The sequence below is a fragment of the Peromyscus maniculatus genome, chromosome 16 (assembly GCF_049852395.1).
Source record: "Peromyscus maniculatus bairdii isolate BWxNUB_F1_BW_parent chromosome 16, HU_Pman_BW_mat_3.1, whole genome shotgun sequence".
Classification (NCBI taxonomy): Eukaryota; Metazoa; Chordata; class Mammalia; order Rodentia; family Cricetidae; genus Peromyscus; species Peromyscus maniculatus.
In genome coordinates, this window is record NC_134867.1 from 14,353,256 (window position 1) to 14,361,965 (window position 8,710).

Consider the following 8,710-nt stretch of genomic DNA (forward strand, 5'->3'; position numbering starts at 1 on the left):
GAAATTGGAACCTGCAGAAGCATCTGCCATCTTGTTCCACTTCTCTCCTCCCCAACACACTCAGGCTTTGCAAAAGGCCTTCCTCCCTGCTCTGATCACCTGAAAACGGGAAAAATCCAAGGACACTTAGTTACTGTGAGGGCTCTGGTATGTCCAGCATTTCAAAAAGCATGTATTTCTTGCATGCCTACTGTGTCCCCCGCCTGTGCCGGGTGCCCTGGATTTTCACTGTTTTCTCAACCCTGCCCCAAGGGAAAGGAAGGTTGCTGTGTCTTCTGCTAGGGCAGAGGTTGTGTGCTCAGGATCCCCGGAGGAAGAAAGACCTAAGTATGGCTCAGAGAAGTGAGGCCGGGCTTTGGAGAGGAGGTGAGCTGGTCAGGCTCAGTAGTAGGAGTGTCTGAGATGGAAGGAACAGCATGGGTAGGTGCCCAGATGCTGAAATAACACTTTACTACAACCAAAGGTGGGTATGACTTTCCAGAGGAGTGATAAGGGAGAAGAGCACAGGTCTGGATCATAACAGAAGTACCATTAATCAAGAAATTTTAAGAAAAAAAGAAAAGAAGACTTTATATGACTAGATTTGAATTTAGAAATAGTTTTGATAAAATATAGAAGAAAGAAACCTAGAGGAAGGTCCCTCTAAAACTCAAGACAGGGCTAGCCCAATTGCCCAGCAAGTCACGGTGCCTGTTGTGCAAGCCTGACATCCCTGTGTTTAATCCCCGAAGACAATGTATAGGTAGAGGAGAGAATGAGTTCACAGAACCATCCTCTGACCTCCACATGTGCACCATAGCATCTGCACACCCTCCCCATCTTACTGAGGCATAGCATAATAATAAATAGAGTAAAAATTTTAATCGATGAAAAGAAAATTGAGGCAAAAAATGAGGAAGGAGAGTCTGAACCAAGGGCATGATCATGAAGAGAATCGAAACAGACACTGTAGATTTTTCAGAGTGATGACCCGGGGAAAACGAAGGAAGCTTGGCTCAGAGCTAAGGCTATAGGTGGTGGAGTCTGCTCACTTGCAGTCCCAGCTCTGCCACTTACAGGTTGTGTAGCATTTGGCAAGATGACTAACTTCTGAGTACCTCAGATCTAAAGAGCTTCCGTGCGTACAGATGCACCTGAATCCAAAGACCCAGCTAGATCGAACGCAGAGCAAGGAGAAGGTACAGTATTGAATAGTGAGCACACCAAAGACGGTGCAGCTCTATCAATAGGAAGCAAAGTAGATCACAAGACAATGTGCAATGACAGATAAAGAGGATATGCTTCGTCTGAGCAACAGGAGACACAAAAACCCCAATGACACAGTTTAGAAACACAGGGGACAAACCAGAGCAGACTGAAGGGAGGCACAGACAGACACATCCACAGTCATGGAGCAGGCTTTACACTCTCCTCTCGGTTATTGGTAGACACTAAACATCAAGAACTATACAAAATATTTATACAATGCTATCAGGCTTGGCCAGGTTGATATTTGTAAGTGCTATAATACCTGCAGAGCACGCACTCTGTGAACTGCACATTGACCCTTCCACAAAATGCAATGAATGCTTGGCCAATGTCTTTGGTTGTTTGTTTTTTTGAGACAAAGTCTCTCTAAAGAGCCCTTGCTGTCAGGGAACTCACTATATAGACCAGGCTGGCCTTGAACTCACGTAGTTCTGCCTGCGTCTGCCTCTGAGTGCAGGCTGGGATTACAGGCATGCTCCACTACACCTGGCCAAAGTAATCTTAATGCATTTCAAAGGAATGAAATTGTAACAGAATATTCTCCAGCCATAAAAGTTAAATTATGAATTAATAATCTACCTAGAAAAATCTCCCCCAAATATTCAAAATGAAACAACATGAATGTGCTTTTAAATCATTTACACTTCCTCTGGGGTCCATCAAAAAATAAATCATTAAAGAAATCTAGAAAATATTTCACCCAACAATGGAAAATTGCAAGATAGAAATAAGACGGGAAATTCATAGCTCTGTGCACTAATGTTAGAAAAGAAGAAAGCTTTAAAATCAATAACCTAAAAATAATCCAAGCTTCCACCTCCAGAACTCAGAGGAAGAAAAGAAAATTAAGCCACAAATAAAGAGTACATAGACATAATAACAAGAACACAGCTCAACTGGAAAACAGACAAACTTTGGTGGGAAACATCAAAGCCAAAGGAGGTTCTTTTACAAGTTTATTGGAATTAGTGACTCCAGAAGACTAACAGGAAGGAAGGGAGGGAGGAAGGGAGAAAGGAAGGGAGGGAGGGAGTGGGGGAGGGGGAAGGGAGGAGGGGGAGGAGGTTAGGGGAAAAGAAGGGGAAGGAGGAAGGGAGGGAGGAGGGAAGGGGGAGGGAAGGAGGAGGGGAGAGGGAGGGAAGAGGGAAGAGGGGGGGACATTGTCACAAATAAGAGGGGTTATCACCAATGATTCCCAAAGACACTGAAGGGACAATAAAGTAATTCCATGAGGCTTTCTGCCACTGAACTGGAGAGGGTGGATGAAATGGATCCGCACTTGTAGTAGGAGATAATTTTCTCAAAGTGATAAAAGAATATATGGGAAACCAGACTCTCTCTTACATTAAAGAAATGAATCTGCAATTTCAAACTTCCCTAATTTAAAAAAAAAAAAAAATCCGGGTCCAGATGATTTCCCTGGTGAGTTCTACAAATTTTCCCATTACACAAAAATCCATCAGAAATAGAAAGGTGAAACACTCCCAGTTCATTTTATGTGGCCTCTCTAACCCTTATGTGAGAATTTCATAAAGACATTCTAAGAAAAGAAAATAACATAGAAAATTCCCCATGAATATAGAATCAAAACTAAATATAGAAATATATTACAAAATATAACCAGGTGTGGTGGCACGTGCCTGTAATCCCAGCACTTAGGTATCAGCCAGAGGATCAGGAGTCCAAGGTCATCCTTAGCTATAGAGTTGGAGGCCAGCCTGGGCTACACGAGATCCTCTCACTAAAATTGCTTCAAAAGAAGACTCCAGCTGTCCTGTTATGGTATTAAGAGCAGGACCCGGCCATCTGCCCACAACATTGCATACAGAAAGTGGGCACTGATTGCCTAGGCTTCTCATGGGGAAGTGGGCTAGAGAGCCGTGTGTTCCCGCAGAACTCACAACTGAGCCCCCCCCCCCCCCGAGAAATGGAAGGAAAGGAAACATTCTCAGAATCCGAGTATTTTATGCTAGAAGGAGAAATGGGGCTTGCGGGGCTCCTCCGGGAACGTTTAATTTCCCAGGGATCCTGCTCGTCTCCGAGACAACAGCTGCCCCGTATGTATTTGCTAACGTGTGTTTCCCGCCCCCTTCCATCCAGGGACTGCCAACCACAGCTCTCCCCACACCCCATTCCTTTCCTCCTTGCCTTTTCTGCATTTGCGTTAGCCACTCCCTCTTCCCTCGCTTTGAAGCGGGATCGCCCTGTAGAGCTCAGGCTGGACTCCTCACGGCAGGCCTCTCTGCCTCAGTGCTAGGATGACGATGTGCACAGCCATACCTGGATGATCCTGTGCTTCGGGGCCGTTCAGGTACCTGGCAGACAGCTTCCCTCTGGCCTACTCTACACCACTCTCCTTAAGCCTACCTCAGGGGTGATTCATCAACAGCTACTTGCCTGGGCTGGTGAAAGGGCTCAGACAGTAAAGGTGTTTGCTGCCAAACCCAACAACCTGAGTTCAATCCCCAGGACCAACACGGTGGAAAGATAGAATTAACTCCTACAAGTTGCTCTCCATGTAGCGCGCGCGCACACACACACACACACACACACACACACACACACACACACACACCCCAAAAGAATTATAAAGAAGAAGAAGAAAAGAAACCTATTAGTATCAGGGAAGAGGAGATCTGGGGAGACAGCTTAGTCTGTCTAGTACTTGCTTTGCAAGCATGGGATTCCCAGAACTCATGTTAATTAAAAAAAAAAGTTCTTAAATGCTGGGCATAATAGTGCGCATCTTTAATCCTAGCACTGGGAAGAGAGACAGGAGGGTCCCTGGGGCCAGCCAGTCTAGCTGAATTGGTGAGCTCCAGATTCTGTGAGAGACCCTGTCCAAAACAGCAAGTTAGAGAGTGATTGAATCAAGTCCTCACTGTTAACCTTTGGCCTCCAGGAGCACAGGCACACAGGTGAGGGGCACCCACATGTACCACACATACCCATTTGCACAACATAGATGCACATACACACATGCAAAACCTACCAGTGGGTAACAAAGGGATTGTAGGTGTCTAGCATTTAGACATAAGAATTGAAATTGGAATGCAAAGCCTTCCTTATACATAGAGAAAATCCAACGGCCAAGCAATAATCCTAATCTTGGCAGCTGTAGCAGGAAGAACAGTGACCCCCCAAAGACAGGCACACCAATCCCCACATCTGTTAGTGCATCACTTTAAATGGGGAAGGGATGTGGGCGATGTGATAAGGTGAAATGTACTGAGATTACTAGCGTGATATCAGCCTGAGTGTCACAAGAATCTTTGGAAGCACTCAGGCCTCCTGTGATAGATGTCAACTTGATGCCATCTGGAATGACCTGAGAGACTGGCCTCGGGGTGTGCCTGTGGATGATTCTCTTGATTAGATCCATTGAGCTGGAAAGAGCCAAAGTCCCTGTGGGTGGTACAATTCTCTGGACAGGAAAGCTAGGCTGCAAAATAAAAGGTGTGTGTGTGTGGTGGTGGGGGGATACCAATGAGCACAGGCATCTGTCACCCTCTGCTCCTTGATGTGGGTGCTGTGTGAACGCCTGCTGCAAGTTCCTGCCACCTTGAACTCCCCACCATGATGGCCAGGAACCAGGAACTGTGAACTCTAGTAGAGCCTTGTTGTGTTCGCACTTGTGTTTGCCAGGGCACAGCAATGGGAAAAGTCACTAAGATTCTTCTCCTCTGATAGTCAGTGGGAAATGTAACTATGGAAGGGGGGTCACAATGGGGGGCTGTAGTTAGTTGTTATTTACTCTTTGGGATCCTACCACCCAGCTCCCAAAAAAATACACAAAGGCTTATTCTTCCTTATGAATACCTTGTTTTAGCTTGGTTTGTTTCTAACCAGCTTTTCTAACTTAATTTATCCCATTCTCTTTATTATTATTATTATTATTATTATTATTATTATTATTATTATTATTATTTGATATAGGGTTTCTCTGTGTAGTTTTGGTGCCTGTCCTGGATCTCACTCTGTAGACCAGGCTGGCTTCATACTCACAGAGATCCACCTGGCTCTGCTGGAATTAAAGGTGTGCGCCACCACCGCCCAGCTATCCCATTTTCTTTAACTATGTTTTGCCTCTGGCCTTTTTAACTTTCTTTATTCTATAAATCCCTCTTTCCTTCTTATTCAGTGGCTGACTGGTGGCTGGCCCCTGGCATCCTCCTTTTTCTCTCAAGCCTAGATTTCTCCTCCTATTTATTCTCTCTGGCTGCCAGCCCCACCTATTTCTCTCTCCTGCCTAGCTATTGGCCGTTCAGCCCTTTATTAAACCATCAGGTGTTTTAGACAGGCAAAGTAACACAGCTTCACAGAGTTAAACAAATGTAACATAAAAGAATGCAACATTAAAACAAATGTTCCACAGCATAAATGAAGTAACACATTTTAAACTAATATTCCACAACAGGGACATCACTGGTCTTGAAGATGGAAAAGAGGTCTAGGGTTTAAGAATTTAGGAAGACTTTAGAGCTTTTCAGGAAAGCTTTTAGGAAAGGCACAGCTGTACCAGCCCCTTGACCTTAGCCTTGGGAGATCCAAGTGGGGTCTAACAAATCTGTAAGATAATCCATCTGTGTGGCTAAAAGCCAAACAAACAAACAAACAAAAAACCAAACAAACAAATCACGCTATCAATAAGAGACAACATGGAAATTGAATTATTTGCAGGGTTGATGCTAATACATTCCTAGCACTAAGTTAGGAAATGGGAAAAGATAAGCTGAGTGGACTATCCAGCCACGTGCTCTGATGTCTAGTGTTGGTCTGAAGTGAGGGGCAGTTTAAGGCATGAGATAATTGGATGCTAAAGAAATCCTTCCACTCTTCCTTCGGTTTCTGAGGCTCTGGGAAGACCACTGAAACAGTTAGCAACCTGCTCAGTGAAGCATGGGACTCTGCAAGAGGTGACATGCTCCTGAGACTCACTTCCGGGCTGCACACACCTCCCTTGGTAGAGCTGAACACTTGGCACACAGGCTGCTCTCCAATTGGCATGTTTCAGGTAACTTGTTTCGTTGATGCACTGGAAGGGGGCTGCCTGAGAAATTTGAGATCAAAGCTCATGGTAGAGGCTGGGCTTCTGTCCTTTGAAAGGCATAGATAAAGATAACTGGCTGCGTGGACATGAAAGTATACTGGACCTCATGCTAAAGATTTTACATCTAAGTCCTTCATTTAGGGCAGTCTATGTAAGTGAGCCATATAATGTATTTCCCAGTTCTTGGGATGTTTGCTTCAAAAGGTGTTTTGAAGATGCAGTGTGAGACCATGGGAACACCCTTCACCATGCCATTGGGATCAACCAAACCAACAGAGTGCACAGAACCCCTCCCTCTCTCCCAGGGAGCTCTGCAGGTCCCTGCCTGTCACCAGCTGTGGAAGTATTGCTCACCTGCACTCAGCCAGGCTTCCCAAAGTTTCCAGGCATTTCCACAGGAGAATGTTCCCAATGCTATAGTAAACAACACATGAACCTGCCCTCAAAGAGCCCCACATTCCTCTCCCTCTCTTGAGGGAGAGCCGTTGACAATGAAGGAGGTGGTAACTAAATCCTGTGGTGAGAGGGTTGAGAGGCCAAGTTGTGACCAAGAACAGAGCAGTCACAGTGGGAAGACCACGGGAAATGAAGACACCAGTTATAACATCCAGGCGAAGAGCATTCTGGGCAATGGGTGTGACCAGTGCAAAGGGTACCTCTATCAGGAGCGTGCATGTCTGCTGTGTTAGAGGAAGAACAGAGAGGTCCAGGAAACTGGAGAGGAAGGAGGGAAAGGAAAGCGGGGAGAAGAGAGGGCCGTGGTGTTGGTGGGATGGGGACCTTGGAGAGCTCCAAGCCGAGGCCTAGAGACTGATTCACCCAAGAGTGCTGCTGCCTCAACCTCTGCCTGCAGCGTGGAGGATGGGATGAAGGTGGTCCAGGCCAGCCACGGAGGAGAGTGGCCAGTGTTTGCTCCTCTGAAAGAGGGACCAAAGGACGCCCCAAGGGCGTCCACTACCTGGGAGATCTAGAGAAATCTCCAGAGCCATGTTTCCTCCTTCCTGTACCATCAGCCAACATTTTAAACACTTGTCAGAAGTAAGGACTTTTTTCTCACAAGATCATGCCCAAATTCTGAGCTCTTGGCCTTGTTCACTCGTGAGCTAAGCCTTTCAGAACAGAAGGCCATTATCTGTACGAGACTGCTCAGTGAACTCCTGCCCCCACCCGGTTCCCGTGTTACTGTGTGCCAGGTGCTCAGGAGAGAACAACATTTCAGAGAGGATCTCAAAAACGAAACCGCCTGGGTTCAAATCCCAGCACAGACATTTATTGAGTGTGTGACAAGGGGCATAGAACCTCAGTTTAAACTATGGTAATGATCTAGTCAACACTGGGTTGTACAATACAAGCATGTTCCTGGTACCATGTTTGCCATCTATGGGCATTCTCAGATGCAGCCAAAGCCAGCCAGGAGGGTCACCAGAGACTCTGAGATGTCTGCTCAAACGGAAGGGCCCCACTCACACCAAGCGAACGCTCAGCAGCACCACCTAGGGCCGCACCCGCTCTCCAGTGCCCCCTCTCCAGGGCCCCCTCTCCAGGGCCCCCTCCCTCACACCACAGCACGGTATCAGGTGTTCACACACTCCTGCTCTATGAGCGAAATTTCAGAAGAGTAAAACAACCCTTGCAGTCAGTCACTCCTCCAGCCGCTCGCAGGAGTGGATGCCGCGCTCCACCCCCTGTCAAGGGCAGCCATTGGCCTAGACCTGTTAGGGCATAAGAAGAACAAACAGGCGAGGAATGACCAGTGTCCTGTGAGATGATGGAAAACACTTTTCACACCGATGCTTGAGGATGGCTACAAATGTCAACGTTGTGTGCCACTGGCATCTGCTCTTCAATTGGAACTTCTCTTTTTGTTATTTTAAGAATTCCTTATGTTTCGGGATAATTGCTCCCTCTTAAGTAGAAGCAAATGCCTGGGGGAAAAAATTAAATTAACTTGAAATAGTGACTTGTCATTTGGAGTAGAAAGAAAAAACAAATGTCCTAGGTGAATCAAAGCCAATCTACAATTAAATTGTGATACTCACAATATAGATAACCAAACATTGCATAAATATTGCATTGTTACCAACAAATGGAGATGGAGGAGGTGTCGGGGTGAGATTCTCCACTATGTCTCATTCTTGCATGAGTTCTAAGTCAAATGTAACTTTCTTCAGCACTCTATACCACAAGGTATTTCCTCTGCCAGTGTCACGTGACATGTCCCTGCACATACACAAACACAAACTCACCTTCAGGGACGTCGCAAACTCATGCCTACATTATTCGCATGTACACACGTATACAACACTATAGAGAAGAGTGCACGATGCACACACCTCTATGTAGCACACAGGCTCAGAAAATACATGGCTAGTAAACACAGAACACCCTAGACCTTGGGACACCACAGAGCAT